Below are 27,700 nucleotides of genomic sequence, written 5' to 3' on the forward strand. Positions count from 1 at the left end.
AATGTAGTATCGGGTAGACAAATAGTTGGATCATTCAACCCGATGAGAAACATCCCAAAGGTCGACAGAAGCAACCATGGTTTACTGATTCATGCGCCTTTCGACACCCCCTAAACCAAGTTTATGATTGTTGCTACTGAACGGAAAAAGGATAAAAATGAAGTGGGCCCCCTTAACCCTGGGGGATGTCATGTGGATGATACTACTTTATTTCCTGGCACTGATCTCAAAAGGCGTGTCGTTGATTTTGTGTACATACTTCCCTTCTGGAAGCTAACTGAAAATTATAACAGAAAATGAGTGTCAGGTTTTGTCCAAACTGTCTTTCGCGTTCTAGGAGCGAATTTCTTACATCTTATCTTAAGGTAATAGAGCCAGGGGTTGACTGTCCCTAGACTTCTTCCCTATTTATTTTTTGACTGGTTTGATGGTCAAGATGCCTTTTTATACGATGTCTAGGCCTTGAAATTCCTCAATCCAGGTTCAACTTGGATCTACTAAACTTTACAGTAATATATAATATGTGATAGTTTGTTTCGATCCATTGCCTCTGACCTCAGTATCTCCTTTGCAAGATTGTGGGGTCCTACATTTAAGGCGTCTTCTCTTCCATTAGCTGCAGAAAATGGAATATAGAACGTTCCGAGCTTCTATTTGAAGTGGCATATTCGGAATTGGCAGGCTTCTTTCTTGTTTGTAAGAAAGAAGTAAGATTGTCTGGCATGCCCATTGAATGTATCGCCTTCATATGCCATTGGTTTATCTATACTCACATTGATGTAGTCGATCAAGTAGTACTTCGAAAAGATACAACTATGTCTTTGTAAAGAAAACATTCTTTCATAGATTAACGCCGCTGAAAACAGATGAAAGCTTCTAGTTTGAGATCACAGGCTCATTTCTAAGAAGATCCGGACAACGTCCTATCAGGTCGCTTTGAATGGCATAATGAGAACTAGATGCAGGCCCACTCAAAACACATGAGAGGTTCAATGTACTTGTCACTGCCCTGTTGGGATTGTGGCGGAGCAAATGTACGCAATTTCGAGTTGCGTTGGCCACGATTTCGTGAAACAATTTTGGACAGTGAAAATTGTTTTTCGAAGTAATTTCCAACACGACTCGCAGTTGCGTACGTTCGGTGGTAAAGGACACGCCTTCGATAATATTGGGGAGCCAGTAGTGTTGATATGGTACGGAACATCATGGTTAACTGGAAGAAATATTCTACATTCGGTAGTAATGTTACGATATTTTTGGAAGAGTGTGCGAATGGGTTTTTGTCCGTGGTCGCGATAGTATGGTCTGCATGCCAGTAACTCATCCACTCCGCTCCAAGTGATCCAGCTGTTCAGAAAAGCAGCTCGGGTTACGCGGAAAGAGTTTGAACATCTGCTGCAAACCTGTAATGTACTTCAAAACTTTGACTTTTGTTTTGCCTACTTGGATGACATTTTGGTCGCATCTTCCACCAAGATTGAGCATTTGGCACATCTCGAGTGACTCTTTCAACGTCTCCTTGACAATGGCCTAATTCTTAAAAGTGAAAAGTGCAAATTTTTCCAGCAGCGGGTGAAATTGCTTGGCCATTCCATTACCTCTGACGGCATACAACCCGACCTGATTAAGGTCCAAGCGATCGCAAGCTTGCTGTTGCCAAGGACAATCAAAGAAAGTTCTTGGTTATGGTAAACTTCTGCCGTCGTCTCCTGCCTGCTTACTACCATGTTTTACTTAACGCCTTTCTGTCTGGTTCCAAAATCAAAGAACCGCCGAAGACTGTGTGGTCTCCAGACGCTTTGTCTCGGATCTCCGAAATCAACGTTTCGGCCGTAGTTGATTTTTCGCAATTGCTGTGACCCAGAAGGATGACGCAGTTCTTCAGAGCCTGCAATTGGAATCTAAATACAAGTTCAAAGAGTTCCCTATTCCCCGGGTACAATTCTTTATCTATTGCGGGATTTATGAAAAGGGACCTAGGGTTCGGTGCGTTATCTTGTGCACCCTGGCATTCGGACAACGAATCGACTAGTATCCAGCAAGTGTTTCTGGCTGTCCATGAACAAGGACGTGAACTCTTGGGCCAAAGAGTGCATCGCATGTCAAAAGTGTAAAGTCACTAGACATGCTAGGAAGGAATTATGGACTCTTAACAAAGCCGAAGGAACTACAAATCAACAAAGCGCTCAACATGTAGGCTGCTTGCGAGACTTGTAGGGCTAGAAGTATTTCACAAGTATTTTCTGACGATCATTGATCGTTATACGCGGTGGCCTGAAGCAATACTTCTGAGGGATATTAAAGCACGTCGTGAACTGAGGCCTCCGTCGAGAGTGCTTTTTTGTTCCCGTCGTAATCATCACAGACCAGGGAATGCACTTCGAATCAACTCCTTTCTCTGAACTCCTTGGAATCAAACGCCACCGGACAATCGCATACCATTCGCAGTGCAATGAAATGATAAAATGTTGCGCACGACGAACCGTCCTGGTCGCAGTCTTGCCTTTCGTTTCGCTTGGTGTGCTGCCAGCCCTGCTGATTTCGTTTGCGGGGAGAACCTTCGACGCCCAGTTAGCCCGGTCCTTGGCAAAAGAGGTAGCCTTGGAGACACCGGATTGCTGTTCTCAAATTGAAAGCACCTCCGTCATTTTGTCCAGCGGGCCACACTCCTAAGTAGTTTGAAGTCTGCATCGACGTACTGGTGAGGACTGATGCCACTCGAAGGCCGCTGCAGCTACCATACTAGGGTTTATATAAGGTCCTCGACCCTGGGGAGACAGTGTCCTTAGACAGGCTGAAGCCTTTCTTTCAGGAGGCAGACGGCATTGGAAGAAAGCGCGAGCGCCATATACGGTTTGACGTCCGCCAGCCGATCACGGCCGAGTAGCTCCATCGCAGTTCATGTTAATTTGTGGAATGCGGATCATGCTATCATGCTTAACTGCATTCATACCCCTACTCCTCATACCCAACGTTTTCTATTTGAAATCAAGGTAGTTTTTTTTTTGAATAGGATAGATGACTTCCGTGATCACCATTATGACCGGTTCTGGGCCAGTGCGATAAGCAGACGCCACTCGCAAAGCTCCCCGTCTCTGCGCTTCAGCAAGGCACTTACGATGAACCTCCTTGCTAAGAGCATCAGCCCATACCTCCGCGCCATAGGCCAGAATCGACTGGGTGGCTCCCATAAGGAGACGTCTTGTAGTAGATATAGGGCCCCTAACATTTGCCATTAGCCGGCTCAAGGTTGAGACTTCAGCTGCAGCCCTGTCTGCTGCTGCTTTGATTTGCTCTTATCTTTGATTTGAGCACTAAACCAACTCGCCGATCGTTATGGGACACAGGGTCGGGATTCTCTTTGTGGTCAAGATGACTACTTCGCTTTTTCCCACCGCAAGGCTGAAATCAGAAGCAATTATCCATCCGCTTACCCGTCACATTAATATGTCAAGTCCTGCAACAAATGCCGCAACGTTGTCTGCATAACCGACCAGGCGCGACTCTTCTGGTATATCGAGGCTCAGCAGACTATCGCAGGATGCCTTCCACAGGTCCGGTCCTAGGAAGGTTCCTTGATCCATCGAGAGTGGGGGCTATGTGCCTCGGCTCGATGATCCGCACCCATGACTTCCATAACAGCATCCACCGTGCATCTCCTTGTTCTGAACCCGAACTGCATTGAGGTCAGCGCAGCGCGGATCGCTTCAGCGAGTCTAGTCCTGATGAGCTTTTCGAGCACTCTCCCAGACCTGTTAAGCATAAACAGCGGTCGATATGCAGACAGCAGTTCCGGGTCTTAATTTCACTTGCTGATCGGCGCCAGTTTCGCTACCTTCCAGCGACAAGGAAAAATACCCTTCTTCAAGCCCCGAACAACAAGTTTGACAGTTGGCGGAACACCAATTTCTAAACTTCCGCCAGGAAACCATCAGGGCCTGGCGTCTTCTTGTTTTTCATGGCTAGAATCGCTTTTTCGAGCTCTCTCACTTTGAAAAGGGGACAAACCTCGACGCTTTTCGCGCTATTAACATCAACCCAGACGGGATGTCTGGGAAATAATACCCGTACAATGCGGTCTATCTGGTCGGTACTTAGTATTCAAGGCTTCCGCAGAGCCCCGATTTTCTGGGTGACAAGCTTATAGCCAAGTCCCCACGGGTCCCCCCTCGTTGACCAGGTTCCGCTAGCCGCAAGTTTTGCTTTTATTTATCGCGCTGCGGAGTCTCCTTTTTGCTGACCCTATACTTTGCCTTTATGGAGTATGCCTCCTCGCTGGCGTGTAAACTTTGTGCCAAACGGCGGAGCTAATGGCACTCCCTCGGTAGGTCGGTCCAGTACATAGGGGGCTTATCACGGCTGGGCCCCCTCCGGGGCATGGGAGCCTGACACGCCGTTGTTATCAGGTTTATCACTGAGTTTACGACAGTTTCAGCTACAACGCCTGTAGTGCCAACCACTTCGAACACAATGTACTAGTGATCGCTTGCTGAAGTCTTTCAGGATCCATAACTCGTCCACCGATTGTGCCAGAGATTCCGACGTAAAAGTGATGTCAAGGATGCTTCCTTCGCAGCCTGGGTTCCCGAATCTTGGCGTGGATCCGGTTTTCAAAATTACGAGCCATCATTTCCAGAATCCGTTTCCTTCTGGAGTCTGGCTTAGGTATACCCTAGCATTAAATTCACCGCGTTCCAGGATTCGCTCCTCCGTGCCAAAAACAGCGTCCTCAAGAGCATCAAGTCGGCGCCGAAAGTTCGGCATCGTCTCATTCGGCTTCAGGTAAACGCTAAGAAACTTTATCCTTAAACACCGAATTCAGACATTTCTCGACTTTGGGCAAGAACACGAAGTCGAACGTCGTCCCGAATCAGATGGCAGCGTTGCCCGATAAGTTGAGATGCCATGAAGCCGACTCTCTATTCCGGTATTGCTCGCTGATTAGCACTAGATCAGCTTTTACCTCCGCAACGAACTATCCTAGCAGCTGGTGAGCGGTTGCATTCCGGTCCATTGGAATTTGTAGAATGCGGATCATGCTATCATGCTTATCCGCATTCATACCCTGCAATTTTCCCGTTGCTTAAGAGTTTCTTCGCATATTGCTGGGGGATTTCCACCACAGAGAGTTTTTCACCTTGAGCATTTGCAGAGGTAATATCTATCCGGGCATTGGTTACCTCTGGACATTCACGCTTTATGGCCTCCTCCACTTCAACCTTTTTTATGAAGCAGTCAAGACCTTGGATTTCTAGAGAGCACATAGGCACTAGACTAGAAACGAGAGCCTTCCCTCCAAGTAACCCCTTGACGGCAGAATGTACTCTTGCTAGTCGTCTCCGGGCCTAGTTCAACGAGGACTCCGCCACCTTTCATTTTCCTTATGGAAAACACTTCTGCTCAGTTGTCTCCGGGTTTCATTCATAAAGTTTTCCAAAAGATTTTTCGAGTTTTCTTCAATTTCGGCCACTTTTCAACCCATCCCCCATGTACCGGCCTTCAACATCACCCGCACTCTGAACTGCTGATCGCGAATCAAGCTCCCTTTTCTTCTATTTCTCAATATTAAGCGAGATATCGGCCTTCAAAGTTTCAAAAAATTTTTTAACTTTTCTTTAATTTTCGCCACTTTTCGACCGCTCAACCCACATACTGACCTCCAGCCCTCTGAACTGGTAAGCATGAATTAACCTCCTTTTCCTCGAATTTTCAATATTAAGTTAGACATCGGCCTTTAAAGTTTTCCAGAGGATTTTTCAACTTTCCTTCAATTTTCGCCACTTTTGACCCCTCAACCCACCAACGACCTCCAGCCCCATCCGTACTCTGAACTGGTGATCATGAATTAAGTTCCTTTTCCTCGAATTCTCAATATTAAGCAAGATATCGGCCTTTAAAATTTTCCAAAAGATTTTTCAATTTCTTTGAATTTTCGACGATTTCCGACCCCACAAATGTCTTGCCTTCGGTCAGTTTAATAAGAAGAGCCGACGGTGTACTCCTTCGTTTCTTCGTCTTTTCTGCTACTGGCTTTTGTTTGGACGGATGGGTCTCTGACGGCGTAGCCAGTTGTTTCCTTTTATCCTTCTGCGATTTCTTTCTTTGGGCTCTGGAAACTACTTTGGTAACGTCTCCCTCAGGCACGTCGTCCACTTTCCGCTTTTTCCCCAGTTCGCTCTGTAATGGGCTATCTGCGATTCGTTTGGAGCTAGCAGGGTCCTCAGCGGGAAATACGACTGTTTCTGCATTCCACGCGTCTTCCGCTGCTCTCCACGTTCGCCTGTAGAAGGAGATGCGGTCCAGTAGTTCCTCCAGTTCTATCAGTTCGTTTTTGATGCTTTTGCTGATGTTCCTCTGGAGGAATGTTGCCGACCGAATTCGCTTCACCACGGCAGCACATTTTCTGATGAGCCTTTCCCCTTCGGCTCTAGCTAGTACTGTCGATTCCACTTCTACGCGGTTCGTGTCCGAATCCAACTGGTCAGGAGTAGCGATTCTGACTGGGCTGTTTTCCAAAATAGGGATACTACACAGTATTGGAGTTGTGTCCCTGCACTGTCCGTCGCACCACTTGGTAGGGCTTCGTCTCAAACGCAGATGCTCTTCGTCTTTCTCTGCTATTCCGTCGATTTTTTTGTATAATTAGATTTATTCTCCATGGAAATTTCACCAGCGCACCATGTGCAAGGGAGCGGGTCGCAATATTCAGGAACGCATGTACCCTGGGGAACGCAGCCCCTACCCCAGTTTTCTGAGGCCTGACTTACGCTTAGCTGATCTCGGAACTCACGGACGGATCAGCACCCGTTCGGGGCAACATAGTCTTTTAACACCGGTTCAATACACACTTCCCGACCAGGGTCCCGAATGGGTTGATAAAGCTAGACTCACATCACCCCATCGACGTCGACTCCGGGGGCTCCCAGTCTTTCCCGATGTGTAATGATCGCTGACGACTCCTGAGGGAATCAAGGTAGTGAAAACTCGAGAAAGAACATTCTATCTTAAGGGGCTGCTTTTTTTTGCCGATCTCTTCGGGGTCTTTGCTTCCGATTGGTCCGAGGTATCTAATACAATACATACCCTTTAAATCGGTTTGGCTTTTTCTGGCAAAATCCCTTACATCACCAACTGCTAGACATTTTTATGTTTTCAGAAGTTGTACAGTCACGTATGATTCACTGCGTAAACTCAATTTTCTTCGAGATTTGGAATTCCTGCACTTCTGATAGCTATTGAAGTTCGACGACTAACTCGGCAAAACTTCTTGTAGAGGTCTAAGGTGTTGTTGGTGTGAAAGTTATTGAATTTCTTCTAAAATAGAGTTGCAAGTTGGTCACCATATGTTGGGCGAGCTAGCGGTATCGAACTGTAGGGCATTAGGTCTTTCTATCAAATTTTTCAAAAAATAATTGACGTTTTCGTCGATGGTTTTCCGAGCAAATAATGCCTGTAGCCGCTTTTGGTCTTTGGTAGATTGCCTGTAACCTGCAGGAAATTGTCAGTTCCTTTTTAAACGAATGGCCTGAGACTCCTCAATTTTGATATCCGTAGCCATTTTGGATTTTTGGGGTGACTAAAATTTGAAAAATAGAGATTATGGTGCTACTTCAATAGGATTTCGTGATCAACAATTTAATCTTTCCTGAATATAAAATTTGAGAGTTTTGGTGTACCCCGCATAATATTCAACTGAGATGTGACTGACTTGTGGTGCTGAATACACTGTAATCTCATTTTTACAATCTTAAACACGAAGGAACTTTTTTCGACCATAATAAACATTCCTTGCACTTGAATCGACTTCAATAAAATCGCTGAAGTATCATCTTTCATGTGCTAGACGATCTTTATCTTACGTGACTGCACAGTCATTTAATTTTACACAAAAAAGAACCCAAAGTTCACATAAATTTCATTCTTTGAGTGTCCTCCACATGTCCGTACTGTCCTTCGTCACACCAGCCCACGACTTCGTTTTTCAGAATTAAAAGAAACACGAGCGTGGTGTGAGCTCTCAATATAATCTCATTGACGTTCCTTCAGTTCAAGATTGCTTTCAGCGAAACGTGCGCCGGAAGACATCGTCCTTCTACGCAATTTTATGACATCATAAGATATTTAATGAAGTCGTCAGTTGTTGATTCTCTGAATAGTTTTATGCTAATAACCCCCGAGAAGGAGACACGGGGCCTATGGAAACGTGAAAGCATTCACTGGAATTTTATAGTGTTCAGTCCCGGTCGTTTTCTAAAGTGACGACCAAGGACAAAAGGAAAAGTAGCAAAGATATGGTATCGCTGATAAACGTTGACAAAGTCAAGGTGTTCCCATGTTTTGTTGACTTTTAGACTTTGCACGCGAAACGTAAAGTCCTTTGAGGAGATTTTCACGACGAACAAAGTAGAGTCTGCTTCGGCTGGAAGGAGCGACGGCCAGGTAGCAATCAAATGAAAATGAAAAGGAGCTTATTTGGAGCAAGGCAACATGTGTAAAGTACGCGGTAAGAGTAGGGCGATAGGAGTGGCTGCTGGGTCAAGTTTCTCAAGAACGGCACAACAAGGGGGTTATTTACTGTTCAAAGGTGAAAGGTAACCAGGGAGCATTGCGTAAATTTTGCAGAAAACGGGTTGGGCCTGGTGAGCACGTGTGCCTGTACATTGCGAAATTAATTATAGAGAATTCTAAAATAAATATTTATTGAGAAATGGGGGATGATTACGCCTGGTATTTTTCGTATCAGTTAAGGAATGTCAGGACTAGAGGGAGAGGATCTAGTGGGGGCTAGCTTGTATTTGTTGTTATACGAATTCCCTTTATTAGGTATTCGTGTTAGTCCTTCTTCTGTACAGATATACCCAGAGATGCACACGGTGCCGTAGAGACGACTTCGAACATTCCAAACCGTTCCCTTCCGTCAAATTCATTTTTCTTTTAAAATTCAAACAATTTCACATTTTCTGCAATGCATTATTTCATATTCAGAATATTCTCAGTTGACATTCGTTTCTCCGCTGCCAGTTCCATTTCTGTACGAATTCGACCTCTTTCCACCCCAACCGGGGCGTCCTCATAAAATATGCATTCAAAAGAGCTTGTTATCAGTGCTTACCAAGTACCGGAGGCTACAACAAGACCCTGTTTTTTCAACCCTCCCATATGATATTTATCCAAATCGACGAGCAATGAAATGCGTTCTTCCGTCGAGAGAATTTCTGCCACCGTACCGCCTTCTGAACGTCTGCACAATGTCAAGGAATATACAAGATTATCCTCATCCCCTATTTTCAAGAGACTCAAGGAATTTTCAAAACAACAACAAATAACGACGACTCGGCGATGTTAAAAAACGAAAAGGAGTTAGTGGAGTGCTTCTACCTATGAACAGCTACGATGATGGAAAAGTTTTCTTGTTTTCTATGGTCCTGCTGCCCGTACGTCCCTGGCTAGGCTTTCTTTCGACTTTAATACGAATGACGACAAGGACTTGGATTTTTTTCCTCTTATACTTCCAATTTCTCTAAGAGCGAAGTATGCACAATAAATTCTCAGACTATATACCCTGAAATGATAGAAATGTGTCCTGGCTTTTACCGAGACCGTTCTCATTCCACGAGTCCTTTCAATTTTTCTGATAGAGCGGAATAAAATGTCCTTCGCTTTGTATTTATATTTTTTGCCTACCCCGGTTACTTCGACTGTTAGAGAAAAGAAAACGACTATCCTGAAGAAGGACCTGCTCGGGATCTAAGGTACAATAAAATCTAAAAGAATTTAAATATTTGATACTTGTCTGTCATATGAGGCGTATAGATGACTAGGAAAGGATAACACATCGATTGGCCTTCTCTCGTTTTCATGCTTGCCTTAATCTGAGCAACAACAAGTGTATCTGATTATAGAGTTTTCATGAAATTCAGATTGAAAGCGAACCGGTGGAGGAGTTCGGGTATATTGTGACGCATTTCGAAATATCTATTCGCATCTTCCTTTGGGTTTGACATTTGTATTTCGTATCCAAAAGATGTGCTCAGCGATTGGATCGAATTGACAAGTCGAAGCATCAAATAACTCCGGTGAATTCTTCAAGGAGAAGACGCCAATGTTTCGCTAATGGAACTCTGATGTTACTGGATCTTTCGGAAAAATAGATTTTCCCAGCTTCTCTTCTGAAAGCTTATCCTGATCTTCAAAATTTGGCATATTCCTTCCCCACCAAACACTTTAAAATTCATTCCACAAACAGTCAACAAATGGAACCTGAAAATTGAGAAAATCTAATAGAAAATTGATTCTGTGAAAAAGATGGATGGTTGCATGATATCTTCCTCCACTATTCCGGATAGCCTAGATAACAGTAAATCAAATTTCTTGATGTTACAACGTTAGAATATGTGGAAGCAGAAAGTGGTGTAGGCATGTGACGTGTGGAGCAATCTGTTACTCGGGTTCCCTTGTTTTTAGCCATAAATCTTTCATTCACAGTATCTTATATTTGGAAGCAGAAGTGGCTGACAAGCTATGGTTGAAGGTGTATCTCTACAACAGTAGGGACGGGCAGATTTTGAAAACTTTTATGATGGGAAAAAAAAAAGGTGTAGCCGATGTTTGAAAGGGTTTGAGGTGAAATTTGTAGCTAAATTTTCAGGGAAGTTTTGATTGAACACATGTTGCAATAAAATGTTATCTTTTTGGTGAAGTAAGTTCAAGGATAGGCAAACCTCTGAACACTTTTTTCAGCACGGTTTAGAAATGGTTGTCGAGCCTACCAAGTAAGGACCTTTCGCCTCATGATGATGTAATCCATTTCAGGTCTTTCAGTTGCCTTAATCACAGAATCTTAGTATGGGAAATAAGAAAAGTCCACAAGGAGTAAGGTTACATAGAGGAGGGACTCAATAGGATGGAGAGTTGTCGTGGTAGGAAAATCAGCCATCACTCTTCCACCTTTGTACCATTTTGCGATGTATGTTTCTCGGGAAGTCCTAGGTGGATACCCCGAAAGAGGTGAATGGCAAACATATACTGTGCAGCTGTAGGGGAGATATTCGTGGTGAACAACATCCTTAACATCACAGGAAAGTATCAGCGACCACTTTGCCATCGCATCAAACTTGGTGAGCTTCTTTCGGTATTTTGTCCGTTTCTCCCACTCACTGGAACTCCATAAACCTGTGATTCATTACCTGCTATGATCCTTGACAAGAAGGTTTAATCTTCTTCTGGACGACTAAGCATCTCATGACAAACCTGGACGCGGTTCGCTTTTGGGTGGTCGGTCATCAGGTGTTAAGCATGGCAAATGTTTGAGTTGCTGATTTTCTAAGCTTAATATACAATTTCTGCAATAAGTGAGCTAACCAGTTCCTGCATTCTGAAATCCGATAAACGGAAAAAACGGCTACACCATGCGAATTGGAGCAACTGGAGCCACGTAATCCAAATATTTAGATAGATAGTCTCGAAAGTATAATAGTTCCCTCTAGTGAGCAACAAGTGCAATCGATCCCAACATCAGTTAAAGAAGATACGTCTGCCACCAAAATATTTAGGCGTTCGCAATGCAACAAAGGATGTTTCAACTCCCTTTGAAAGCAATAGTCTCTACTAATCTCCGTCTTTTTCGAGAATGGTCTCCTGGATTTACCCAGTTGTAGTTCTTCTCATCTTAACGTACGTTTATATTGCGTGGTGATAAGCGCTGAGTAAGAAGTACAATAAAAGCTTAATAAGATCCAAAGAACCTGGCGTGGTAGTACTATTGGGGCTCTGGAATCCTGCCCGACAGATGCCCTCAATGTAATCGTGAACTCCATCCCTCTGGATGCCCACATTGTTACATTAAAGATGGCATTTGGAGTTGGTGCGGGGGGTTTTCTCGAATACACACAGTATAGCCGAGTCGTACGATCTTCCAGTTTGTCAGTGTATGCTATGCCGATGATTGGAGCGTGATCGGAACAGTAAGGATAACATTTCCCTTTTAGTCGACAACCAAGAGGCGATGAAGGCTTTGTATTCAATGGCGACATCTTCCAGGCTAGCAGAGCAGTGGAGAGACGTGTTGAATACTATGGGTCATACGCTCAAAGTAGTCCTCTTCTGGGTTCGCGGTCATAGGGACATAGAGGGGAATCAATGTGCTGGCGGACTGGTCAGACAGAGCTCTGCTCTTATCAATCCCTCGTTAGAGGCGGGATGTAGTCTCACTGCTTAGCAGCTGTTGACTTCAGATCGCGAAGACTCACTACTCGCATTGCCGAATATGCGAAGAGGAGGAAGAAATCTGACTAACAGAATTGTGAAAACGGATCGCTGGTGAAGTGGTTTAAGGCTCTATTGACCGCTACAAGTGATGGTGGGCGTGGCACGCTTGAACTTTGATATTGAGCGAAATTGCGAGAAGTTCAGTGTAGTGTACGCGGTGACAAAAGCGAATTTCCTATTGCGCTGGTCAGGGAAGCGGAAAAGCAACTGAAGAGGTGCAAAGTTCTTCCAAACAGAAGAGAAATTGTTTCGACCATCAATACATTCAAACGGAGTAAAGCCTCTGGACTTGACGGTGTCCCCGTGGAATTATGTATTGCAGCAGCTGCAGCTACAGTTTCTGCAGATCTGCTGCTTCCACTCATACAGAAATCTTGGACATTCTAGACATTACCCAGAGAGTGGAAAAAGAGGACGATAATTAAGATTCCAAAAAAGTGAACCCGTTCTGAGTGTGACAATTGGGGCGGTATTCGCTTGTTCCCTATTGTTGCAAAGATAACATTCCTGGAACATCTCGGAAGTTTGATTGACAGAGAGCAGGCTGATTTCCGCTCTGGATTCTCCTGCATTGACCACATCAACACGGATCGTTTTTGAATGGTGCGCGGAATTTAGATCTTCACTGCGTCCACTCTTCATCGGTTTCGATAGCCTGAAAAGGAAGTGTGTCTGCAGCGCTCTACATAGGAAAGCCATTACGGAGAAACTAATAGCTATTATCAGAGCGACATATGATGATGTAAAATGTCACGTGCTGCACCGAGGTAAAATTTCGGAGGATTTTGAGGTCCAAAGCGGAGTCCGCCAGGGTTGCATCCTGTCACCAATATTATTTCTTCTTGTTATCGGTGACGTTTTTTATGCTGCCCTGTCTGGAGGACGTGGAGGAATCCAATGGACGATGACGTCTTTCCTCAAACACCTTGGCGACGCTGATGACATCTATTTGCTGTCCGACTGTTCGCTTGGTCGAATGACTCTGGATTTGGAAAGAGAGGTAAGTAGATTTGGACTGAAGACAAACACGAATAAAACAAGGGCTCTCAGTCTTACGGGTGATCGCACTTTCCCTATCTGCATTAATGGGCAGAGCATCAAAATCGTGGATCAATTTGTATATCAAGGAAGCGTGGTTTTTGCCAACGGTGGCACTGAACTAAATGTTGCCCGACGCATTAACAGTGCTAGATCCGCTTTCGCTGCTCTGTCTAAAATCTGGAAATGCAGTTATCTCAACACCAAGATTAAATTGTGTGAGGAGGGCGAGAATTGTATTGAGGACTATGGCATGCAGTCGAATCCACTGTCCCAAGATGGCCGACGAGTGGGTCGGAAGTCCAGAGCATTTATTGTTCCAATCGACCGTCGACCACTGTTAAAACGTTCATGTCACTTGAAACATCCCGTAGGCTCCACAGCCGCCATCTGCCTTAAGCCTGACGTTTCAGTTGCATATTTTACAAGCTTAACACAAAATTTTCGCAGAGAATCAGCTAAGAACCTCTTTCAGAATAATCATTCTGAAATCTGACAAACGGAAAAATCCCACTTTACTGAAACTGTGCAAACCTGGCGACATCATGCAAATTCTCCTGGAGCAACTGGAGCCGCACAATTTAGACAGACCTCATAGTTACTAGCTGCACATAACGTTCGTCAAAACTAAGATATAATTTGATAAATCTTTAATTTTTAGTAAGGACAGTTAAGAGAAAGGGGAGGGAAATTGAACGAGTGCAGAGAAGGAAGAAAATTACGCAGTTCTCCTATAAAATCAACGAAGTTTTCCGAGAGGATAAACGATCTTCGGTTAAGACGCGTTGCTCTTCTTTCTGTTTCAAAATCGTGGATTATTAAATCGTCCTACACCCCAAGAGTCGGTTATCAAATAGGATTAAGTTTCTGTTGTTCGCTTTTGTCTCAAATTTTATATGAGGCTAGTATGATAACACACAATTTGAAGCTCAAATATTTCTCCTTTTTCGTAGAAGCCTCTAACATAAGAGCACTGGGTTAGGGGAAATATGACAATAAAAGGCTCTAAGGCAAACAGTGCAAAATGTTTGACACCGCCAAAAAGATGTCAATAGGGAGAAGCCCAGAACCAGTATTGTTGCCAAACTTTACTGTGTTCTGATCGATTTGACGATGATCAAACTGGAATCCATGTTCCCTCGGCGTACGTGGCTCACAGTTGATCGGCCCCGCCGAATGAGCTACAGCTTCCAGGTTTTTTTTTGTCACTGCACGGAAAGCCAACCTGTTTATTGATTGCGATGTTAATGTTAGGCACATACTATAAGACAGCTTTGAAATCAACGAACGGGGTGATTTTTTATTTTTGGTTTTATTGTTAGTACTGATCCATCGACATGCAACAGAGTCAGAATACCAATATTATGCTTCCCAAGCTCAAGTGTTTATAAGTGTTGGGAGGACGTCTTATTTACTGGCATGGAGACCCATAATGTGGAGGACTGCTGAGTGTCCAATCAGATATCTTCCTTGGATGACAGTTAGGTATTCTTTGGTCCGAATCTTTTAGCATAGACCCTACCTCATTCATAGACTATGAGGTCTAACTGAAGCTATGTCAGATTATCAGAACTTGAGTCAAGGGCTGCGTCTTTAGAGAAGACAATGGGGTCGCCATTAAAGTCGCTGTCAATGACTCGACATTATTCAGACTTCTTTGTTTAAAAATCGAACTGTGGGCTGAATTTCCGTTTGAAGTTTATACAGCTTCACTCTTTAGAGAACGTCGATTCGATAGTCTCAGAACAAAGAATCAAATGGGTAATACCCACCTTTTTATCATATAAATTATTAGCGAAGTATTTTGTAGGATTGAAGGGTGTGTGAGAACCAGCGGAGATTCCAGCGCACGTTGCCTCTAGATGTTGCGGCCCTCTTTATCACCAGTCTCAGCTATCTCTTCGGAACCGTCATGCGACATTGTAATTCTCAAGGCTCTCAATACATTTTAGCGGAAGTTAAAATTGTGTGTCTGATCCTAATTGTACTCCAACGTGTGAAGCGCGGAAATATCGGACATACATAACTCCGCTGAAATTGTCAACGTGTCATCGCGCTTAAACAGACTAAACTCATTCGTTTCCCATCTTGGCCGTTATTTCTGTGCCCTTTTGTGTTACGATCTTCTTGTTTCAAACATGAGTTCCGACGAACTCATTGACTATCAATCCGCTTTATCCGAGCCATCGAGGTTTGTCGCTCGCATCTCCGGTAGCTAGCCAACGGTGAGGCTAACAATTATCCAGCTGCTAGTCGAGTTATCGGACAAAATTCATATGTGGATGATCCGCTAGCGGGTGCTGACACTCCTTCTCAGCTCTTGAATTTCTTAAGGCAGGCGACTTTCCTCTAAGTAAATAGATGGCTAATTACCCCGAGGTCCTATGGTCCCAACCGATCAGCTTGGCATCGCAGACTATCGGACGTGGCCTCCGACCGGCTTTCTACAAACTCTCGGGATTTTATGGCACCATTGGACGATACATTTCGCTGCAAGGAAGCATCGCCGATTTCCGACAGTCTGGACAGCAAACGTCAAGCGCTCTCTATCATTGGGTGTTTCTATGATTCTGTAGGTTGGATCTCGCCCATAACGGTTCGATTCAAAATCTTCATGCACAGCCTCTGGACCCTGAAGATGCCATGAGATGACTCATTACCGCTTGCCTCGTGGGCCCGCTGGAATGTATTGATTCTGCGCCTCTGTGACCTTTCACGGCTGTCTGGGCCACGCTGGATCGACACGTCCAAGGACGAACCGAGATCCTCGGCTTTTGCGACGCATTGGAATTCGCTTGTAGCGCTTTTGTGTATCAAGGGATCTTCTCCGTGGAAGGAGAATCGCGTTGCGTGTTCCTCAACACCAAAACGGAATTTGTACCGCTTAAAAAGGTAGTATTCCTTGAGTTGTGTGCTGTACAGCTACTCGCTCGTCTAGTTCGGAACGTGCTCTTTCGAAGAACGAGCTAATTTGTCATCTCTGGTAGGATTCTATGGTGACGCTTTTATGGATCCGTAGGCATCGTATGCATAGAAAGAATATCAATCTTCCTTTAATTTAGGCAGCTCCCCTCCGCAGGAATACTTCCAGACATTCTACTGATAGCGTTCCTTGCCTCCATCTGTATGTACAGATGAGGAAGAGAATTTCCAGTAGGAACAGTAAGGATGCGGTTGGGCATGTACCAGAGTAGTCATTGGTCTAGTATGATTTTCAAATATTTGACCTCTGTTGATCTAATGGCTCTGAGGAGATCGAAGGTGTGCTTCCTAGTGAGTGGTACTATATCTATCTATCTATCAGGACCTCTGAAAGCTTTAAGTTCCGCTTAAGAATGTTGTAAGTTCCTGGTTTTTCATAAGAGGAATTTCAAATTACCTTTATGCTTCCTAGTTGCAGACCACGAATCCGCCCCCGGTATACCCAGGGTTCTTGAGCCAGCACTATTCCAATGTTATCGTTGGAAATTGCCCTTACAATTATTGTAGATGCAGCTTTTTCGGTGGAGTTTCAGCCCTAGAAAATTGAGATCTAGGTCGTCCAGCTTCTGCCTCTCACTGGGCAGCTGCTTGGTTCTGTTCTTTCAGCCTCTGTGGTCTCCGCAATTCCTTCTAGGACCTTGGTGAGAGATTGATCGTATAGGTTCTAGAAGGGGAAGGAGACAATAAAGAAACAAGATGAGTTACGTGTTGTGAAACTGTGAATACTACATGCATGATCGTTTTCGCCGTCAGGGTAGAGAACAATTCAAATGCTGCTTTATCTCTGCCCAACGAAGGATCCGAACCGAAACACTCAGCAATTTTTATTAAAGGTGGGTATTTGGCTGGAGTAAGTTGCTTCTCAAAGTTAGTGCGGTTCGTCATCAAGTGAATGAGGGATTCAGGACCCTCAATCCTCAAACAAAACAGGTGTTTACTAGTTAGTTTACCAGGTGTTTACCCTCGAGCTTCGCACTCCATCCGTTACACATTTGCCCAATGACAAGGTTCTTGATAACTTCCTGCTCCTCACGAGCGAATGTTTGCTTCGGCAGTTTTCGGTAGTCTATTGAATCGAATGCCCTTGAACGCACCAGCATAGCTAACATGGGGCTTCCTGGTTCCTGTCTTCATTCTTGACCTACACGGCATTTTCCCCCTTTTGCGTTTGTGTTTTTTTTTCGGTCTTTCCCCTCGTGTGGGCTGATCTTCGCTGCTCCCCGATTTTTTGGCTCCGATGTTAAAGTTAAGGTCTGTTCCGAACCTTCTTAAGGAACCCTTCCGGCTTCAGGCCTTCCTTCGGATAGTGTTGATTTCATTTAGCACCTGTGCCACTGAGGTTTGTCTTTTTCTGACGTCTGGTATACTAGCGAGCGTGGCCTTTGCTGGTTGCAGTCTTTGCAATAGGTCAATGTTGATCTTGGTTCCACTGCTAGACTTCCCCTTTTTGGGTGTAGTCACCTGACTCTCAGTATTGCGAAGATATGCCCCCGCCTGGTGGGCCAGTTTATGTGCAGTACGAGGCTCCGCTTCCTTGTTAAGGTCTTGCAAACAAAACCTTATTAAAATCGGTTCAATGTCTGCCTGTCTGTCCGTCTATCTGTCACACGCGCTTTTCTCAGAAACGGTTATACGGATTAACACGAAATTTGGTGAGAAGGTGCAAACTGTGAACGCCCAGGCATGCAGTGAATAAAATCTGTCTACGTTGAGATCAAAGTGGGTCCTCATATCTATAAAAGGGGGGTGCAGAATATTTTCCCACCGAATATAGCCATGTTGAGTATCAAATGAAGGGTCTTGATTCGTACTTCGTCTTAGTTTTGATGTTTATTGGAAAGGTTGGGAGTGGGAGGGCTCGAAAGTGATGATTTCTTTAAAGGACCCATTCTTAGAAACTACCCAACCACCTCAAAATACGCTCCATGCCGATATCTGCTCAAATTAAGTTAATAATAGTATTTTGTTATTTTTTTTCATTAAATATAGTCATGTGGGGTATCAAATGAAAGGTTTCACTTAGTACTGTCAGAAGCCGGTTTTAGTTTTGACATTTGTTGAAAAGGTGAGAAGTGCCCTTCATAACGATATCTGTTCAAATAAAATTAAAAAGAGTATATTACTATAATTTTTAGTACTTGACTGCAAAACCCCCTTGAGTTCATCCTCGAATCGCCAAAGCAGCAATGTACGCTATAAAATAGAGCACGACCTTACCAAGTTTGGTGGAAATCACACTATTACTAGCAAAGTTATAATAGGTCAAAGTTGTCGCTTCTGTGCAAATTCAAAACTTTCAATGTCAGTATCACGCGAAAGTGGATATTCTCACATAATGCTAGGTTCTAATGGGACAAATGTCCACTCAAATATTTTTATATAAGAAATACATAAAACGGTTCATACCTTAAGCGTGAAAAGTTCGTTCTCCATTGATATCGATTTGCCGCTACTGTACATTTTACGCTATGAATGTGACAAATGCAGTGCAAGTATTAGTCTAGTGACAAGTGATGCGGTGGTTGTGATATAACATCACATTTTGTGATATTACTTCCTAATATCACTTTTCTCAAAAAGTGATGTGATATCACATTGCCAACTAAGTTTATGTTTCGCGTATCTCTAGCCGGGTCTTGTACAACGCAGTTACCGCAAAACATCTTTCTTGACATCCTGTTGACCTATCCGATTCGTAGACGATCAGGAAATGACCAGAGAGATCAGGTTGATTTTGCGTATAGGTATAATTTCGTTTGGCCTTTATCTCCTTTCCTATTTTTATGTGTGATCCAAAAAGAAGTCTGTCTCTTGTCCTTTCCTTCCCTCATAATCTCAAGTTATCCAATCATCTTGGATTTCCCATTTTTTGTATTTTAAGCATTGGAATTCTATTATAATTATCTTGTATCTTGTCATCGAAATTTCACTCTTTACCAGAATGCATTCGAAAAATCTCTTCATTTTGCATTATAGTTGACACTATAACAAAAAATACATTGTTTTTCACCCACTTATCCAAGTACTTCACTGGAATACAATTGATCTCCCTCTGTCACTACTATCAACGCATTTATCCAATCTTCGCTCCGTCCATCTAATTGTCCATAATGGCAGCAATAGCATCGCTTGCAGCAAGCGAATTAAAACATTTAATACAACAAAGAAGATGAGTGGATTTGGGGGCCAAAAAGTGACTGTAAGAAGAGAAGTAGATGAAGGCAACTAAGTGTATTTTATAGATGACACAAAAGGAAAGGAATGGAGAAGGAAGCACGAGGACCTGAGAGCAGTGTGATAGGTAAACAGTACAGTATGTTCTAAGAGCGCCTCCCACAAAGTATAAACTGAGACGTTAATATCATTGATAGCAAAATTATCATAGAAAAGGTCTTAAGCGCTCCTTAACGATGAATAAGACGCCTCTCAAAAGAATTCGGAACCAAGATTGAAAATGAAGGTGCTCCTTGACTGTCGCAGTGATACCTGCATTAATATAAAGGGGAATGTGTACACTACTATTGAGCCATTTATCGGATTTTAACGTTTTCAAAGCGGAATCCTTTGCAATCCCAATTAATGCGAAATTTCCATCATTTGGGAGTAATATCTATAAAGGAGCACTTTGAACGTCAACTTAGCCTTACTCCTGCCATCAAATCAAGTAATACCATACCATCTCTATGATTCCCTTAACGAATGCAAACGACAGCGCGTCTTGACTTTGAACCTAAATCTAATAACGTGCACCCTACCCTCTTCCATCCCCCAGATCCCCTTGAATTTCCTTCCCCCAAACCGTCATATTTGTCGTTCTATTTTACAAAATTATGCACCGGGAATCCCCAAAAATGTTCACTAGGTCATTAGTAAATTGCCAACCTGCTGCCAGCAGCCCCTGTACAATGTGAGCCCCTCGAATTGCTCCACGTTTATAGGCTTAACTATTACACTCTCGCGTTCTACAAATTAGCCCCCTGACAACATTTCATGTTCATAGTTGGCTTGAGCCTTTATTAGCTGATGGCCTCCGACAAGGCAGCACCCACCCCGCGATATCCTGTTCCTTGAGCAGAAATGTTCTTGAAATTTGCGACTGACAATTCAAGCGCTCGGGGTTCTATTCACTTTGCCATTTCATAGCGGAAACAAATTATGCTAATTTTCGAGGCTGGATATTTGCAGAAAGGATGCAGGGTAAAGTGGAAGAAGTGCTTGGTCGTCTAAGGACAAAAGTGAGAAGACCAAGTAGCGGTTTTAAAAATAAAAAGTTTTCAGCAGCAGCTTGAGTAAATAAAGCAATTTCGACGGTCAACAAGGGTCGATATTTCTTACCTTTTCATGGTCTGCCTTGGCTTGATAAGGCCATATGCCCTCGTCCATTGAACAATGCCGAGCTCGTTACAGGAGTTCCGTCTGGTGGAGTGGAAATCCCCAGGGATTGAAAATTCGTTTTTCGGTGTACGCGGTGGGGGTTATGATTTCCCATCTACATATTTTTCCTAATCGGTCCTTCGCCGCCGTTCAAATTCAAATCCCTTTCATTTGCGCCAAAAATTTACATTCGAACATGCAATAATCCAGAAGATACATTTAATAGATACTTTTGCTTCTCAATTTCCTTGAGATAAAATTTCAAATTGGGCCATAAAACATGTACGCGAACCTGCGTTCCGCCCTTCGTCGGGGGTCTTCTCCGCCCTCGCAACAATGGCGAATAAAGTTGTGCCAAAGTTTCGTGCTAAGAAGGTAAAAGATCTAAAGAGTTGCGTCGGCTGTTTTGTGGGTCGGTCGTCACTATATCGTGTGGTACTTGAAGGAATTCCAATGGCGGCGCTAATAAATAACTTCCTGTGAGCGATGAAGTTTCATTTTCTTTCAAGAACAGCCCGGCGAGGTGAAGGGGGCAACACGTATGGGCCTTGGTATTCGCTTCATTGGGTTTCCTCATGTGTTCCCTTAAAGACCTCGTATATCTTCAAATTTATCGCTTGATTTAGTCATGCGAGATGGTGAATTTAGAAACGCTAAAAAGACGGTTATGTGGGAGGAAATGGCAGTTGGAAAAGAAATTTTGAAATTTTACAAGTTTGACTTTTGTGAATTGAGTTTTATTGGTAGTTAAACGTTTTTCCGGGCTTTTCCTGAATAAGAACGTTCCCAGAACGGTTGGGTTCGAAAGCAGTAAATTGTCCATGCTTGAATCCTCTTCCCATTGAACGAAGATACTCTTGGAAGCTTTCTCTTTTAGATCTGCGATTTTCAAGTGATTCTAAATCGGTTATCCGCAAGATCCCATTGAAGGAGCTCACCGTGTATAGTCCATTTATTTCAATTCACGCTATTCTCCTGGCCTTTCAAATTCCTCCGGACAATGCTCACCTGAGTCTGCTTAACCCAAGCTGCTCCTGCCTTGCTTACCGTCTTGGAAGACCATTTTTTTTTCTTCCTGCTTTTGAAGACTTTATGTCGGCTCCCATGAAATCTATAAAACGTTTGTCGTTTGGTCGTTTTTATATCGATGGCTAATAAATTCACAAGAGTTATTCGAGGTATTGGGCTCTGGTGCGGTTGCCTGTATGCCGGTTTTGTCCGCCTGTTTGCCTATCCTCATCTAGCTCGGCTGTTCGTCCAATTCATTCCAGATGGTGGAATTCAGGTATGCAATCATGCATAGATAATGTGCTTTGCTATGCTGCTGGGGTCCCATAAAGCAACAGGGCCTTTATGCTATGGGGAGCAGAACCAGATACAAAGATAGATGGGCAGATAGTAGGCGCATGGAGATATGGGTTCACATAGTGTACACCGCAGCCTAGCTCGTGGTATTATGAAATATGATAATATATTGTTGCTCATTTTACTATAGTTTGCACACTTAAAAGTGATAAATTGGCGGACGGCGTCTTTGGAGGAGGACGAAAGAAGAATGGAACAAGATAAAAGCAAAAAGTCCGCTATCGCTTTCATAGATACAACGGATTGTGGATAGGAGGAAAGATTAGAAGGTTTTAGTGTCAATTTGTTTGGTTATTTATTCCATTGCACTTTCGATAAAAAGTTCATTCGGAATTAGTTGTCTACCTGCCTTTCATTTCGAGTGATATCTACTTTGCATATAAACTTTGTAATTATTAATCTTGATCTCTTCGAATGTCGGTCAATATCGCGAATACTTAAATTAGATTGATGTCCATCTTAATAGGTTTTGGATATTTGTCGATGAAACCAATGGAAAAAAAAATTGAATATTTTAGATGTATCTTTTATAATGAAAACTAAGTTCCTATTAATAACTTTTTTTTCTCCTTCCAGGTAAGTTATAATTCACAACGGATAAAGACCCACGTTTTGCCGTAAGTAGAACGAACGTTTCTCACTTTTTCCTTCTATGAATTCATCTACTTTTTCCTTTTGCTATCTTCGGAAGTGAATGGCTAACAAAAAGAAGGTATAGCCTCCTAGAAAAACGAGGGGAGGGGTGTGTGTGGAGTGGGAATAACCAGCCCATGGCTGAATCAGGTCCACCTAGTAACTTTTTTGTTTCAGGATTGAGGGTCCTGGATCCCGGACGTTGGCCGACCTTAATTGCAGGAGACCTTAATGCGTGGGCTCTTGAGTGAGGCAGCCGGACAACTAATGTGAGGGGATGGGCTCTCCTCGAAGTTTTCACGGAGCTAGGGTAAGGAGCCTGGGGTCTATAGTCGACCTGACATTTTTGCTAGTAGAGTCGCTTGGCATGTCAGTGAGGACTGTACTCACAACGACCACCAACCAATCTGCATAGAAATCAAGGGCGGATTGAGCTCGAAAAAAAATTCTCGCAGAATGTTGGGTGGTATGCTCGGCTGGACAGCGAAAGCTTCTGAGGGTGACAGGGTTTCCGCGGCGCTCAAACTCGACATATCGCTGAATAGTACGGCTAGAGAAAAAACCACCCGATGGGCAACAGAAGCATACGATGCTACTATGCCCAGAAGGCGATTGCTCCCGAGTAGGCAACCCAACTACTGGTGAAAGAACGAAAACACAAGCTTGTGAGCCGCATGTTTCCGGGCAAGGAGGCTTTGTCAGAGAATCAGGCCCCGAAAGAAGCCATTCGGAGGAGCAAACACGAACTGCGTCAAACAGCTGTGTGATCGTGCCGACATAAACCCTTGGGGCGAGGCCTTCATGGCTGGGAGATGACCCCAGGTGGTTTGTTCGCGTTTCCTGAAACAGATTGTTACCACTCTATTCTCTCACCACGAAAATAGGGGAAGGCAAATGGTTGTCCAGTTAAATGAAGGTATAATACCTCCAGTAACTGTGGGGGGCCCGACCTTTTCACCAACACCTTCGAGGTGTGCCTAAAAGAAGGAGTATTCCCTGTCCAGTGGAAAAAGCAAAAGTTGGTATTGCTTCCGAAACCTGGCAAACCACCTGGAAACCCAGCATCGTATCGCCCCTACCTGCTTGCTGGGTACAATGGGAAAGATGATGGAGGGAGTCATCTACAACAGACTCCTACCCATCGTCGAAGCCATTGCTGGGTTTGTCGGAACGCCAGTTTAATTTCCGCCGTATCCACTTTACGTTGGACGCAATTAGTGTGGTGGTAAACCAAGCAAAAGGCGCACTGATTTCTGGCGGGTGCTGCGCCGTGTTGGCGCTGGATGTCAAAAATGCATTCAACTCGACAAACTGGAACAGAATTAAAGGGATATTGGCTGACATAGGTGTCCCCGGGTATTTAGCGAATTTGGTGGAAAACTACCTCTCAGAGAGGATTCTCTGGTACGGGGCGAATAAGGGCTGACCTTGGCGGACGCAAAAACGGAAGCGGTTTTAATAACCAACCCCAGGGAAAATAACACTGTAAAAATGAAACTCGGTGGATATACGATCGTATCGAAGCCGGCTATCAAATACCTGGAGGTGATAATTGATACCAAATTAAGCTTTGGGGAACGCCCAGAATATGTATGCCAAAAGGCAGCCAATGCCACCCCGACACTTGCAAAAATGTTGCCGAATGTTGGTGGGCCGAAACACTGTCGCAGGTTGCTTTTAGCCGGAGTGGTGCGTCCCATCCTGCTTTACTCGTTGCCTGTGTGGGCAGAGGCGCTTGCAAACTCTCAGAGACGGAAGCAGGTAATTTCGGTTTGTCGGTTGAAGGCTTTGAGGGTTTGCAGTACCTCTAGAACCCCATCAGATGAGGCAGTATTGATGGTGGCAGGCATGATCCCTGTCGACATCCTGGCAAAAGAAATGAGTGTGCTGTACCATGCCAGACGTATAGAGGGCCACACAGAGTGTAGAAATGCGACAAGGTCAGATTCGCATGATCTCTGGCAATGCAGATGGGACGAATCTACGAAAGGTTGGTGGACGCACAGGCTTATTCTCAACATTAGGGTGTGGCTTGAGCGGAAACATGGGACGACCAATTACCACATTACTCAGTTCCTCACGGGGCAAGGTTGGATGATTCTCTGAATTGCCTTAGATGCGATGGCATACCGGAGGATCCAGAGCATGTGATCTTTTACTGCCCAACATTGTAGTGGAGAGGAGGAGCCTAAACCAACTGTTGGCCAGGAACGTGAGCCCGGAGAACTTATGCAGTTGCGGAGATGCTGAGGTTCGAGGAGATCTGACTTACGGTTTGCTCCACAATCGTGAAAATACAGAAGGAGTTGCTGAAGGAGCAAGGAAGGAGGAAAACTACAAAGAGGAGAAGGACGAGTGCTTAAGGGCAAACCTACTCCGTAATATCTAAATGATGGTCTCGCGGGGTTGGGACTGGAGAGACCGGGGGTGGTTTTTAGTGGGTGCAAATCCCACACACTCCATTCGCTCTCTGAGCCGGCAGTTGACCCAGCCTATCTTTACTTTGCCCGCCGCTAGTATTTTAAACGCTATCTTTGCTAGCAGGTTGATAACTGTAGTCTGCGTACCTCCATAAGCCTTTCGCATCGATTTGACTACCGACTTCTGTAATCTCGGAAGCTCGAACACCTTTTCCAGTGCTGCGCGGACATTCTCCATCGTGGTAACCTCATCGATATCCTTGCCCTCACTAGTTACCTCCTGCCGTCTGGGCTTTACTTCAGCCTGTCGGCCAAGGGATTTTTTCATCTCACCGAGACATTTCTCCGCAGTTTTGTCATTAGATTTCTTTAGTTCCAGCATGAGGTATTCCTCCTGTGACCGCCTAATTCGGTTGACGCCGTTCCTTAGATCCCTAAGCTCTGAGTCCGACTTAACTTGCTTAAGGATGTCGGCATAAATTGCTTTCCTATTTTTGGAAATGACGATCACTTCTGGCCGTAGCTTCCTCCTCTCCTTCCTCTTCTTGGGGACAACCTTGCTCCATGCCTCCGTGTCTCGCACTTCACGCTCTGCCTCCTTTGCAGGCATCACAGTTACCGCCTTTTATTTGACAGTTTTGGCTGTTTTCATTGCCTAGTCCGGTTTCTTTGAAGAAGGGCGTTTCATCCTTTTTGGGTATCTGTTGAGGTCCAGGTATTTCACGGATCCCCTCCCCCCAGCGTTCTCACCGCGTAACCTTTGCAGAGGGGGTGTCACCTGTGCTGCTTGGGTGGCTGTCTTTCCTGGTTTACACGCTCCTTACTCCTCCAGGGCTCTGCCATACGCCATTCGTATAGATACCTCTGATCATAGCCCTAATATTCTGGTGGATGTTCTTCCTATCCTTAATGAATTCGCCATTACCTTCTCACCCAGTGCGGCAAATGTCGCTTCCGAGTGGCCGTTCGCTCGCTGATATTCGTCACACTCACACCAGATGGTATCAGAATCACATCACTGGGCTTGGCTTTTCTCCGTCATTTTCTGACAAACGTCTTGTCCCTCGAGCAATCTCTGTCAACTAGGTGGTGATCTAAGGAGCGTCGAACTCGTTCTGAAAGGATCCGGTACCGAATTTGGCGTCCCCTCCTGAACACCTGCAACCGAGAGTTTAAAGTCGCTGTTGAATGCCTTTTCCAGAGCGAATAGACCTTTTACTCCAGTTGGTCAGTCGCACCAATCTTGCCAATTTGCGCACCGGGGAGTTTGTTCTTAATTACTTAACCAAACTTTTCGCAGTCGATCCTTTTGGGATCTCTTAGGTATTTGCAGGCCTCTGCGACGAGATCTAGGCTGAAAAATATCCAACTGTGATTTTAGAAGAATCTCTGGTCAGACATTCTCCAGTTCTACACCCTAAGAATCACACTGTCGGATAGTAGGGTGATATCAAAGACCTCCTCCCAACCGTAACAGTTCTCCGACCTGGGAAAATGGAAGACTGGTGTAATGCCCCTGTTACCCATAGATAGATTCGTATTAATAATAAAATCGAAGAATGCATCACCTCTCTCGCCTCAAAGTGTATGTTTTGCATTGGAATCGCAATAGGTTGACTTTTTTTGTTGCTATAGTGCTCGTCAAATGTTGTAGTTCTGGCGGAGCTGATCCTTCGTGAGCCATGTAAGCCGAGGAAATATACACGTTCTTTGCCCCCGGCTGCTCCAGTTTGACCACGACTAGGTCGCTGGAACTCTGGTCCGGACACAGAAAAGCATGTAGACTCCTTCTTGCGAATGTGTATCCGCATGCTCTAAGTCTGTCTTGATCAGTGTCTACTGTGCTGCGGATCATATCATATTTGCATTGGAGCCTTTTGATGATTCGGTCGCCTCCAACCCAAGGTTCCTATATTAGTGAGATGTCGCTGTCTTCCTCTAGGAGGAAGACAAGCAAATTAGCCGAGGTGTACTTCGAGTGCTGCAGATAAATCTGCATTACACATGATCTGCTTATGCGGGTCCTCGTCGGACTGATCCTCATCTCCTCCAACAGTTGGTTGGCGACGTCGATTGGATTCTTTTTCGCAGAGCGGAACAATTTCACTTTTGCGTTCTTGACTCCGAATCGCACTTTATAGTCTACCTTTTCCAGTGCCTCCAGGCACTTTCCGTTTATACGGAGGAAAAAGGTTGGCTGTTTGTCTGGTTTCTTGGGAATCTCGTCGTAAGGGATGACTTTGAGCTTTACTCTTTCCCAGGCTTTGCTAATCTTAGCGTCGCACGAACCGAGAAAGTCCCTGAAGAACTGGTCCTACCAAGCTATGGAATCCACCGGCCACCTGAGATGAATCGAAGCAAGGGATGGATCCCGTGTCCAGGAGATGCTCGGTCATCTTCTCCGATAGCCTGGTCTCAACACTGGTCCACACTTCCGGTGCTAGTTTGCCACTAGTGGAATTGCTATCCGCCAGCGCCACACGTAAGTGATTCCTGGCCACGTACGTGTGGCGCTGGGAAAATCAAACTTCCATTTGGTCCTCCATCTAAGTACTAACAATCCTCAACAACGCTTAACTTTGGTAACCAGTTGTCGAGCTCGACTAGTTAGTGTACATAAT

The 27,700-nt window shown here is 44.4% G+C and overlaps 1 protein-coding gene across 1 annotated transcript in view; it reads left to right on the plus strand.

The window, feature by feature from the left end:
• Window positions 1–27,700, plus strand: part of LOC119653520 (ras-related protein Rap-2c) — a 468,746-nt gene that overhangs the window by 64,912 nt on the left and 376,134 nt on the right. The window lies entirely within an intron of this gene.

The sequence above is a fragment of the Hermetia illucens genome, chromosome 4, assembly GCF_905115235.1.
Source record: "Hermetia illucens chromosome 4, iHerIll2.2.curated.20191125, whole genome shotgun sequence".
Classification (NCBI taxonomy): Eukaryota; Metazoa; Arthropoda; class Insecta; order Diptera; family Stratiomyidae; genus Hermetia; species Hermetia illucens.